The 13,505-nt window shown below is 39.6% G+C and overlaps 1 protein-coding gene and 1 long non-coding RNA gene across 4 annotated transcripts in view; one reads left to right on the top strand and one right to left on the bottom strand.

Annotated features, from left to right (window-relative positions):
* kalrna (kalirin RhoGEF kinase a) overlaps nt 1-13,505 on the bottom strand; it is a 156,054-nt gene that overhangs the window by 41,800 nt on the left and 100,749 nt on the right. The window lies entirely within an intron of this gene.
* LOC122785034 lies at nt 6,432-12,455 on the top strand. Its single transcript, XR_006362241.1, has 2 exons — nt 6,432-6,463; nt 12,068-12,455. It is a non-coding gene; the product is annotated as an uncharacterized LOC122785034 (long non-coding RNA).

The following is a 13,505-nucleotide window of genomic DNA, read 5'->3' on the forward strand; positions in this document are numbered from 1 at the left end:
TTTAATTACGTGAAATTTTGATTTCAAAATGTCAAAAAAAAGTATGCGTGTCAAAGCCTGAGGACGGTGACTATGGATGTGCAGAGCGCCCAGTCCAGCTCCAGTCTGACTGAATGCATTATCTGGGTGTGTTAGTCTGACTATGCATTTTAAGTCTGGTTTTAGTCAGACTACAACAAAAATCGATCATTGAAAGGTTTAACCCCTTAATGTATCGCAGACGGTCGCACTTGCATTAACGCAATTACGCGGCGGTTTGCGCTGTCGGAAAAAATTCAAGTGGTTTCTGAAAGCTGAGAAGTTGCACGTCGAAGCCAAAGTGCGGTTATTACGGTAATTTCGCGCATGCTGTCGTGGGAAGCGTTTTTGTCACCAGAGAGGAGAGCGATGGAAAAACTGGTCTGTTTTTGGACATCACTCTTATTTTAAAATCACTCTTTTATTTTAAAAAAATGCGTTATAGTTGTTCAACTTTCTAAATTAAACTGCAAAATCTGGTGTTGGCGTACAACCACACTGTTTTTCTTCATTTTAAATTGTTAATGCACTACTTTAACATGCAGTAATATGTAAATAACTGCCAGATATTGAAAGTTATTCTGGAAAAATGGACAAAAACAAAAAGTCCAGACAGACATTTTGAGGCTAAGGGGTTAACATTAAAAAAATAAAGTTGTGATATGGAGATTTTTTTTTTTAAAAAAAAAGACATTAAAATGGATCCATTTCCTTTTCTTCCTCTGCGTCTATTTTCGTTGTCTTGGAAAATGTCAGCTTGTGTGCAAGCAGGCGCTCTACGCCCGGCTAAAGGTCTCCTAGCAACAAGAACCCCTGTTTCTATAAAAGGTGCAGGTGATCTTATACCTGACAGATGGCTACACACGCACGCGCGCGCACACACACACACACACACACACACACACACACGCAGGTGTTTTCACTTATTCTGGCTGATTACACCTCTGCTCAGGTCGAAGGGGGTTGGATTCGTCCTGGAAACAAGAAACCCTGACGTCACACCAAACCAAACTTTTAATAATATGTTTCTCAGGTGTTTCTCAGGTGTGGCTAAAAAACACTGCTGGGCTGAGTTGTTGTTGCGTCACGAGCAGGAAAAACAGCCTTATTAAAAAATGAAATAAAAGGAGAGACGGCAACAACAGAAAAACACATGACACAGCAGATTCTGGCAGCTCGTGACATGTTTCCACTGCCCTTTTTTTGTCCGTTACCAACGACGTCATAGTGACAGCAAAGCACGTCCAGGCAGAGGGTGACATTTATATTTTCAGTGAGTTTTGTTGTACACACATAAACTGTGGGTCAGGCCTCTAGAAAACAAGACCGGTTAAAGAAGCTCATTTCAGGCCCAGTTATATCTACATATAATCTGCAAATGAGCAACTAAATCAAAGAAAAGTCAAATGATATAACAGAGGTTTTATTTTAATTGTACATGTACGAGTGCAAATGCTCTATATCACAGAGTAAATAGTAAATAACACACAATGAGCAGCAATTTGTCCACAGACCATCACAAAATCCACACAGGACTGAGGCAGAAAAGGCTCAGCTGTCAATCAAAAAACTGGCTCCGCCTTTCAGACGGTTCCTCCAATCGTCAGCGTCCGGGCCCCGCCCACTGCTCCACAAAACCTCCCAATAAAACCTATTCTATTCCATAGAGAAACAGTTGTAGCCGAGCTTCAGGTGGTTTTAACGCGGAGGCCGCTACGGGAATACGGAAATCACGTAAAAAAGACGACGCGACGTCATCTGCGATAAACGGCCGATTCTTAACCAACTATAATAACACCTTCTGTTTTGAAATGTAAATACAAGCTGAGCTTCGACACAACCGTCCCGCTCGTCCCTGCTCTACTGGTGTATGTACACAAACGCTCCCTCAGTTTGGGTCTGATTTTGAGAGTTTTTGCTATCCAAAAAAAGTCGCAAAATAGCTACGCACTGCATCGACTACAGCCCATAATGTGTACTTTGTTTTGTTTTGTTTTTTTAAGTCCAGTCCAACGTTTTGTACACTGGTCCCTGATAAATAAAAAAATACATAAACATCAAAATAAAGTACAAAACATCTTCGTCAACGAAAACCTCACAACTCTGGTGAACGTGAAGTTCTATTTCTTACACAGTGGACATGAATCATCGAGTATTTAAAGTCCTGTAAGACATCTGCTCTCTGCTTCTGCAGATGGGAATTTTCAATGTTTAATATAAATTTACATTAGTTGAAGTGAAAGTAAAATAAACACTGGAACCTTACTCCGCGTATTCATGCGACTAAAAACTTTCACGGTCGAGCAGAGGACGGAATTGTTGCCTAAAAACACACATTTAGAGCGTGTGAGAGAAGCTCCAGCTCCATTTGGAGGGTGTGTTTTGTGCTTTCTGCCATGTGATACTTTTGTGTGTGTGTGTGTGTGTGTGTGTGTGTGTGTGCAGCTTGTGATGGTCACATGTCAGAGCGGAGGAAAGACTGTGTGAAGCAGAACCAACCGGCTTCACCCCCTGCCTCTGCAGAACCAAACGGAACGCGTGGAGTTCAGGGAGCGTTGCATGTCGTTTCATAAACGGGGACGAGGACGACGCGGCTCGCACCGTGTCCAAACGGCGGCTGCCTTTTTCATGAAAGGGCTCCGTGATGTCACCGATAAGCTGGAAAACACTGAGACTACAGTTTCCCCCTTTAAAAAACAACACAAGACTCACTGTCGTGAGCGGAACCAAGTTCATTTACAGTGGAGATTGTGTTTTTTTTTAACATGAACACGTTACGTCCGGACACATTTTACTCGAGTTTACTCGAGTGTGGCAGAATCACTCGCACTGACTTGTTATCCCCAGAGTGCGTTTTTCATGTCTCCGACAACGCATACTTTACCAAATACGCAACTTTGGGAAAACGATGACGTAAGAATGATGTCTTTGAAATAGCTTGAAAATAGAAAAGTTGTGATATATCAACACGGAGTATATCACATCGCAATAATATGACTGCGCAAATACTCAGTATATCATTGCGATGATAGCGTGCAGTGTCTTAAATATCGCGATAATATCACATCATCGTCTAAGTATCGGACCAATATCGGAAGATGTCGATATATGGGAACGCGAAAAAGTAATATCGCGTCAACCCTAGTTTGTACACAGAAAAACGACCCGCTCGACCACTAATCCACTGCCAACGTACTCCAACAACATCAGCAGACATGCAGCACTGACATCACACGTACGTCACACACACACGCACACACAAATTTAGCAAATGTCAAACTCACACGTTCACTTACTGCTGTATTTTTCACATACACAGTTCATCTACTAAGCAGTTTCTCTTAAATGTTCCAGTATAATGTTGAATATGCGTATATTTGCATATTTTGAAGACATTAAAAGAGAATAAAGACCTTCGTTGGCGCTTGAAATACATACTGTGTTAAAGCTATTTGCTAACAAACAGCAGTGGCACTTAGATTATGTTTGCACAGGTTACAGATTACAGATTATTCAGACTTTCCTGCAAAGTTCTCAGATATTTACATTTTTCTTTGAGTTTTTAGCTTATTCAGACCAGTGTTTTGAGATTAATTGTTGAAAATGTACAATGTCTCCAACTTAAAAATAATGTTTTTTAGGTCATATTCGCGGCCAAGGACTGAAAATTGTAGATTTTAAGCAAAAACAACGAGAGAAGACCACCAACCTCGCCTTCAAAGAATCTCTCATATGCTCCTAATTTTTGGTTCCAGTGTAAGAAGTGTGCGCCACGTTCTCAAACCGCAGCACCAGAGAAAACTGAGGTCCATGTTCCGTCTCGTGTTTCTCGACGCAGCTGACTTTTTCGATCACACTCAAGGAAGACGATCTCAGACCGAGTTGCTTTGAGTTGTTAGGATTTGAATAACCAGATAAACATTTAATAACACTTCACTTTTCAGAGGACAAACATTGCACATCAAAACTCCACGTGAGAACTACGGGATCCGTGTTTGAGGGTAATCCCAACGCCTTAAGTTTCAAGAAACTGGAATAACAACTTTAAACTCGTCAATAAGTGGAAGAAAAACATAATAACTGATCATGACTGGTGCTTCTGTTCTTCACTAACCCTTCACAAGAACATTTACGAGGTTGTTGACCTTTGACGGTTCAACATTAAATATTGCTGTTACATTTTGTCCTTATTGGCATAGAATTCTTCAAGAATTTGCGTTGCTGAACTCACAGTGACCTTTCACATCAAAAACAAGACACAGGAAGAATCTTGAGACAAAAGCAAACTCTCGCGTACCAAGTTTAAATAGTAGTTAAATGCAAATGCGTCTGTATTTTGGAGAAACTCCTCCCTGTGTCAACAGACTCAGAACGAAGCCTGAAAAACAACATGGTGTCACCTCCTCCCTATCACATGGTTCAACTATTCTTTTGGCTAGTAACAAAAACACAATTTACAAATGACAGAAGCTGCAAAGTGTTTCATTTACACTGTAAAACTGTTTGTTAAAACTAGTTTTTTTCCTCATAGCGTCAACGTGTCGCGATGATTTTCACGTCCAACCCCTCCACATCTAGGTCACCTCTCATAAAACAATTCTGCAAAATGTTCAGATCCAAACATTTGTTTTTCCCTGCACAGAATGTCCAAACACAGCATTTGCAAAGGTTGGCAGAAAAGTGAAATAGCGGAGTTTTTCTGGGAGACCAGACTTGTATTTGTGAACCAGGCTGTGGTTTGTGTGTGTTTGGGTTTGTTCTTTTTCTCTCTTTTGCCGTCGGGTTCTGCATCCCTAGTTCAAATCAGAGAGCGGCTACGCTCCACGTGTCTCGTAGACGTCTACAGTGTGTCATGTGACGCGCGATAAACACGTGTCTGGTGTTTGTCCCCATGGACACAGCGCCGCGTAAAGCAGAGAGACACATGTCCGGCGTTATACTGAAAATAATCTGCAAATGCAGTAGCATGAATAAATAAAAACACACAATTCATGTGCGAGCTATTGTGTCGGAGCCACAGTGAGGCTGCAGAAGAAGCAGTTGTGTTTGTTTTCTTAACTCTGCAAAACAAAAAGGAAACGCGGCCCGAAAAATGTGAAATAAACCGCGGGACACTTTAGAAAACCACTCAAACCCACGTTTACTTCACAGACTTCTATAAAAGAGCTAACGACTCAATCACAGAGACGCTGCGTAGGCGTTAAAGTGACGCCGTCGACTGCTCCGCACACAACCAGGAGTTATATAGGCGCTGTATATAGAGGATTTAAAGCTGCAGTGTGCAACCTTCGGTGATTTTATTTAAGGAATTCACACATTTTTGGAGGTACTAAACGTTAGTGAAAATGGACTTAAATTGGAACGCAAAAAAAAAATCATGTAAAGTAAGAGAAATGCGTCAAAGTGGTGCAAAATGGCTCAGTGGCGCCCCCTAAGGTGAAACCCCGGCGGACAAAGCCAAAACTAAGTTGCACCAAATTTCACCAAACTTGGTGGGAACATGTCACAGGCCAAGACGAACAAAAAAGTCTATTGCGACTATGGCCTCAACCCAACAGGAAGTTGGCCATTTTGAATATATTTGGCGTCCTTCTTGCCCACTTCGTACTTCAACAAAATGATCTGAGCACGTTAATATAAAAAAAACGAAAAGTTATTAAAAGGCCTCACAGGTTTAAGTGTGGCCATGGCAACCATCGGGATTTTGGCAAATTTTGACCATCGCCACGAAACAGGAAGTTCCCCTTAACTTTGTCATACGTTGACCGATCTGCACAAAACTTCACACACGAGATAAGAGACCCAGCCAGTTCTATGAAACTCCTCCACTGTATTCCAGGTGACTCAGTAACACTTATATTATGACGAATGACCAAAAAGCAAATAAAAAAAAAAAAAAGCCAAGCAATGTTTACAAGTTACAGGAAATACAGTCAACGACAATACAGTCACTTCCCCTCCTGAGCTACGACGTTGACTCATCAGACTTTGCGGGACAGCAAATTATGTCACATAGGTGTTGAACTTTGACCCCAAACTAACTTAAACACCACTGCTTCACCAGTTCTGTGAAGTATCATTCAGGTTTGTTAACCCGACTCCGATCAGGTAATCTTTAGTGAACGAGTGCGTGTTTCCGAGACTTTGCGTTCACAGAAATAAGACAAGACGTATTCCAAAATACTGCCATGGGTAACGTTGTCTACATCTGCCCTGGTGCAGTCAAAATATTACGTTTATTTGTCTGTTTACAACTTTTTTTTCCTCCCAATTCACTCACATGGACACCCGTTTCATTTCTGCAGTCACCGTGGCAACTAATGACCCGCTTCCTGTCCACACTGTCTGTCCACACACACACACACACACACACACCCTGTTTAACCATTAATCTCCCTCATTACACACACACACTCAGACAGACACACACTCCACCTCCTGCTAGGTAAGTGAAACTCAACAGCACAGTATGATCGGGATTAACGTCCAAATCAGTGACCGAGTCTCCAAATTTATCAGATTTACGTTGAGTTAAAAATAAACTTGAACACTTTACGCATGAAAGAAACAGTTAAACTTTGATTTTCAGAGCAGAAGGTTTAACTCAAAAAGTCTGAAATGTGACTTATGTGTGGACGCAGAGTCTCTGTGATTGAATTAGATCAGGTGACTGTTTGGTCTATAGTGTGATATTTTAGCTGCTCCAGGAGTGAGTGAGTGAGTGAGTGAGTGAGTGTGAGGTGCAGCAGGTTCGTACTCACTCTGCTGCTCTCTTTGAACAGTTTAAAGTTCATCCACTTTGGCATGTCGACCTCGTCCTCTTCTGTCTCTCTCTCTCTCTCTTTCCCTGTCGCTCTGTCCGTCTTTGACAACTCCCTCATTTGTGTCTTTGCCACACACACAAACACGCCCTCACCCTCTCTCTCCCTCTCTCTCCCTCTCTCTCTCTGAGTGTGTGTGTGTGTAAAAACAAACAGCCATAGCTTTGTGTTTTAATGGGAATGGCACTAAGTGTGTGTGTGTGTGTGTCTGAGCATGTTCACATTTCACCCACTCCCTGGAAGCGACTGCTGCACGAAACCACTTTCAACTGCAACGGTTCCTTGTGTGTGTGTGTGTGTTTTAGTGTATGTGTGTGTGTGTGTGTGTGTGTGACACCACAGTCATATGACCAGCAGATGGCAACTGTACACTGATTGCATCTGATTCATGAGAACACACACACACGTGCAAACAACTGCTGGACTGTAGTGTGAATGTGTGAAAGTCAAGTTTATAAAACCACCAGTGGTGCCCAAACACTGGGGCGGGGGCCCTCAGATGTGTCGCGGGAGATTTTTTTTGGGGTCTTTGTGTAATTTGTGTAAAATTACGTTTAAACGTGCATCCCTTTGGTTTAAATTGTTAATTTACCACGTCATTATGATCGGAGGCTGTAAATCAGTTGCTACGTTAGAGAGAGTTTGACCCTTGACATGATTTATATTGGGATTGGGGTCACCAAGTTTGGGGAAAAGAGTGAGAGTGAATGGTTGTTTGAGATAAAATGTTTATTTTATGGCAACAAAACCTAACCCATTCATGATTTTAAATCAGTTATACACTAAACATACTTTATTTAATTTCCGCCATTAAAACAAGCAAAATTTCACACAATATCTGAATGGTTTCAACTACAGGTCGAAATGTATGGATTTTTCTATGACTGACGCCAACTTTCAATAATCAGGGCAGTCGATATCCCATAATTGAGGCCAATGTTTATTTATTTTCTATTCTAAATATAAGTGTTTAATGCGGACAAATAATAACCATTTAACCATTTAATAATAACCACCGTTTTTAATAAATAAAAATGATGTATAAACTAAATACTGAATACAAAGAATGTTTTTTCTTAAGAAACATTTTTGGTTAAGACAATTAAAGATTTATCAAAGTTACTGAAAAAAAACGTGTAGTAATTTGTAATAATGGGCCGATTAAGATGTTTGCCTGCACCTGATTAATCGCTGTATCCACAAAGGCTCACGATTGTTTAGCAAAGGTCCGACCGTGTGTATGCTCAACGTCACGTTTATTGACATTGTCCAGCCCTACTTAGTTTTTTCCTTGCTTTTTTAATCACATAAATATAATAATGTACTGTTTTTATGTTGTATACAGTGATAAAATTGAAATATATTGTGGGAATAATTAAAAAAAAAGACAAATAATTGGTCCAAAATCAGTGTAGTTTTAGTCATTTAAGTCAAATAGTCTTTTAACTTCTTAAAATAATTAAAACAGAAAAACCCTCTGGTCTGACAGACTCCACTCTGACTACATGAACACTTTTAATGCACTGAAAAACACAGTAAATGTTATTTTTCCAAGCACTGATGCACTTTTAATCCTGCGGGAGCCGCAGTGTTACTGAGTTTTATTGAATCTGCTTCACGGAGAAATGATTTTCGACTCCCACTGAAGGCGGAGGCCCCCCAAAAACACAAAACAGCGTCTTTGCTCTGACCTGCTCTGAGCTGCTGTGGTGGAGCCGTGAGGGGAAGCCAACACGTCCACCACTGGAATGATAATGTAAAGACCACAGACTTGAACCGCGGCTGAGTCACTGCGCCGGCCGACAGGAGGAAAACGTCACAGAAACGAGACTTGTTCCACCGAAACGTCACAGAAGTGACTGATACAGTGAGTTTCTGAAGGCTGGAGCGTCAGCAGAACATCACAACTTAAGGCAGAACCGTCACGATGACCCTTGACCTTTTCTGACAAACAACAAGGCTGCCATTAAAGCGGACGTCGTACAGACTAAAGTGTTGGTTGGAGAAGTTTGTTTAGCTTTCTTTTAACCAACAAAAGCAACTCAAAAAAGGAAATGTGAGCTATTTTATTTGACATTTAGCTTAATTGTTTTATTATACACATTCTACTGCATGTTTTGAGCACATTAGATGTAAATGTAAACACAACATAGCTGATGTTTGGATGTTTTATTCCAAATTTGGATTAAAGCTACAGAGTGTAACTTCCGTCGCTCAAAACAATGCTAGCACCGCTAACGGCGAACATAGCCCCGAGCTTTCTGAATAAAACAAATTTAGGTCCCTAACTCCTTAACCTAAATTTCTCTTTCACTTAAATTTCTCCTCCACTTAAAGTTTTCCTTAAATGTTAATTTCACCTGACTCATGTTTCAAAGAAGCTAAAGCTGCCCCGCTGTCTCGCTTATACGCTGTGTCTCCACAGACATGAAATTAAAAGTTACACACTACAGCTTTAAAACTAAATTTATCATCAATGTTCCAAAACAGAGCGGCTGAAACACTATCAAACATAAAATTGTAGAGTTTGAAGTATTACATGACGCAAAAAGAGCAGAACAGGTTACCAAAAATATGCAGTGCATAACTTTTAAAGGCATATTTCAGGTAGTTTATACTGTAACGCCGTTGTATAGTATAATCCAGCGTCAACCAAAGACTGAAAAAGTTTATTTACGTGAAATACAGTACGTCTTAAGTGGACAGCCTGATGTCAGTGATTATGAAACTAAATTCTCTAAGCATATTGTCAGTATATTATACGACTGTCAAAGCTGAAAGCTGCTTGTGTCATTTTAATTCAAATCAGATGCAACGTACGGAGGCAAATTACTGTCATTTGAGAGGAGGAAGGAAAAATAAATAAAGAAAAGAGAAAAAAAACTTTTAAAGACGCAGAGGATGATGTCTGCTAATCTGGTGGTGCCCAAACACAGGGTCGGAACCCACAGGCGTGCCGCAGGTGCTTTTTTTGGGGGTTTGCAAGATATTCCCAACCTTTTAGTTAAGATTTCTGCGTGTACGTTTTAAATGACGTGCATCAAATGAAGTTTTCATGGAAATAATTCATCAATTCAACGGTATTAGTCGTTACGTGATACGAAGAAAGAGCTCTTGCCACAGTTTATATTGTGATTTAGGTCATGATATAATATAGAAAGTTTGGGAAACACTGTGCTCAGCGATGCTAGCTACGATAACAAGATTTCCCAAAACAAAATCATGTTTCAGTGGATGAGGAGAGCAACTGCTTCTGACACAAACCATTTCACAGTTCTGACAAATTGCACCATTTTCCTCTCCTTCATCAACATTGCATTACAGTACAATAAAAGACTGTTGTCAAGGGCACGCTGAAAATGTTGAAATATAATATAATATAAAACAGGGGCGAGAAGAAAAGTGGTAAGAGACAGAGCGGTAAAGTAAGACAAACAGAAAAAAACAGCGGAGCCGAGGAGAGAGAAAAAAAATATGTGAAGGTTTGGAGCAGAAGCATTCGTCTTTTTTTTTATTCCAAACTTCTCGAAAAACCACCACAAACATAAGCTTCCCACCCCGTCTACACACACACACAGACACACACACACAGACAGCCAGTGGAACATGTGACTGTGCCAACTCCCGTCTGTTATTATAGTACACTCTAGACAGAGTGTGGGGTGGGGATATAAAGTGGGACATACAGAAGTGTGAAAACTAGCCAAGTGAAAAATGAGAGATGGATTGCTACATGAGTAACCCTGAGACGTTTTTATGTGATTGTGTGTGGTAGGAGAGAAAGTGTAATCCAGATTGGGGAAGGTATAAAGGACAGAAATAGAGCTACAGGTTTATAAATAAGGACAGAAAAAAGAACAAAAATAGGAGGTACAGTTTGTGAAGATAATATGATTATACTTGATATTTTTAAGTGTCACCTGATTGTATGAATTGTTATTTTTCACATATATATATACACACATATACACATATATATATATATATATATATATATATATATATATATATATATATATATATATATATATATATATATATATATATTTACACGTAACTAAAAACAACAGACAAAGGCCTAATCAATCACTGTCTGTCAATGTTATTCATACCGAGACGTAACTCAGATTAGGACGTTTACATTAGCTGCCGTTTTCATGTGAATCTGATTACTCGCGTCTACATAGCATCCGCTGCTGTGACGTATGGTGTAAATTCAGAATAGTGACAAGCCGCCAGTGAAATTTGTTGTTTTCTCATGAATCAGACTTTTTCTGTTTACAGGTCTGATTATGACTCACATCTATAACATGTTAAGCTGCTAAAACACTTAGAAGACGCTATTATTTGACAAGTCAATATCATATAATGTGATTGAGATTAACATGAAACATCAACCTGCCAGGGACTGAACATTAGCTTTAAAGAGCTATATCTGGTTCTTTTATGTGACTTATGAAATGGGCAGGTTAATTAATGTTCACTGTCCCTTTTAATTAAATAAGTAAACATATATTCAAATTGGTTTATTTGAATTTAGTTTAACCAGAAAATGTTGTTTACATAGCAGAGTCTTAGACCATTTTTTAATCTGGCTACTAGTTAAATTATACCTTTTATTCCATGGTGCTATATGTAATAAATTATTTATGTCAAATATCAAAATAACTTTTTTATTCACAGGTCGCCAACTATGTATTTTATGGTATATACATTAGTTTGAAGTGTTTCAGTCTGTTGCGCGGCTTATAGCAGTTACAGGAAGGATGCTAGCAAAGAGCAGCTAGCCGCTAGCTTCAGAAATGCTGACTAATATCAGACTAAAATGCCTCGGTAGCCCTCTAAAAACACCTCAACTTGATAAAAACTAAAGTGAGAGTCTGCAGTGAAGATGTGCTGAAATATAAACGGTGTCAAAAATGCTAATATGGAAATTTTCCTCTGGGACAGGGAAAAATGGGGAAATTTAGCTTACCATCTCTCTCTCGCTCTCTTTGACTTTTTCAGTGAATATTTCATGTATATAATGTTTAAAGGTCCAATGTTTAGCTTTTTATTTCCTAGTTTGTCAAATTTGGCAACCATTAATTATATTGCAGCATTGCAGTATCCATTTTTTAAACCCTTAATCTACATATAACACCCTAAATATATGGAAAGTAACTTGTCTTGTTAAATATGAGACAAAACCTATTTTCTTAAACCTTTTTTGTGACGTTGTTTTTCAGGGACTGTTAGGGAAAAGCCATTAACAGTGAGGAGAAACACAAAGTGCACCTTGAGAGCCGCTCAAGTGTTTGAACAAACAGCCGCCGCCACCGCCGCACAGATCAATGATTTGTCTTTGCTCCAAAACACATAAAGGGATTGGCTGAGTTTATGATAATAAATCCCTGGAGCCGGAGGACACGACTGAGCCATGGGAATGCAACAGAAGGGAGCAACATCAACCTCATCACAGGAGAACATGCAGCTTTGCAAAAATAATAATTCACACTGTTTCTCTCTCAAGTCAGAAGAGTCTCCACAATGCACAAATAATTGTGTTGACACTTGAAAGACAAAAAGGGAAATGGGGATTAAATGAAGAGTTTGCACAATGTGGAGTAGTCAAGTCATAAGAGAGTCAATTCACATGATATATTACTGTACATAAGACTATTTATTTAGTTTTTTTGTGTTTTAAAACTTGTTTAGCAATCTAAAATCAAAACACAAACGTGAACAGGGAAATAATTGTGAATATTTGAGTAAAAAGGTATCATAAAGCACTTAGTCTGTATCTTTGAAGTCAGTCAATTATAATTATCTTACGTAATAACCTTTCTGTGGTGCAAAAAACATGTTTCTTACCTAATGTAAAGTGATTTTAGTGTATATGTAGATTTTATAGCATACGGGCTCAAAATCTCCTCGTAAAGCAAAATTCAAAACAGGTATTCAGCTTGCAGTTAAGGCTACACTCCGCTGTGTCAGCACATGAAAAAATAAAACAATAAACTTATCTAAAACAAAAATGTAGGCACTTTTCCTTTCATGCTTTCAGGGAAAACAGCAGGAGGAGGAGGATCCAGAAATAGCAAAACCAGGGTTTTTTTCTAAATCCTAGAAACAATAAACTGGACGAGAGCAGCAACAATAACAACAACAAGAGCAGCATCAGCACACCCACGTTTACACTCATTGTGATGTTTTCACTGGAGAAGAATGGAAAGAGGCGGGGAACAAACAAACTTGCACTATTAAAAATGCATCACGAAAAAGCAACATTATGTTTGTATGTACACAGAGAAGCGGTGACGGAGCGATGATGGTGCAGTGTGATACTTAAACGGAACAGACACACACACACACACACACACACGGGACATTGTCAAGGTCGTTCAGCGTGTGTGTGTGTGTGTGTGTGTGTGTGCGTGCGTGCTGCTGACATTTAGACGCAGGGTAAGCGTGTAGGCGTGGGGCTGCGCGGTGAAAAGGCCACACTGTGTAACCCTACAGTGGGAGGCCATGACTGACATCTGTGTGGGTGAGTGTGTGTGTATGCATGTGTGAGAAGGGATGTAGTCAAAACAACACATATACTTGTTCTAAGTCTCATTTCACAATATCTTTCGGGTTTGTGTTGCTCATTTGTAAATTAGCTGTGATAAATTAGATGTTCAT

The sequence above is a fragment of the Solea senegalensis genome, linkage group LG2, assembly GCF_019176455.1.
Source record: "Solea senegalensis isolate Sse05_10M linkage group LG2, IFAPA_SoseM_1, whole genome shotgun sequence".
Classification (NCBI taxonomy): Eukaryota; Metazoa; Chordata; class Actinopteri; order Pleuronectiformes; family Soleidae; genus Solea; species Solea senegalensis.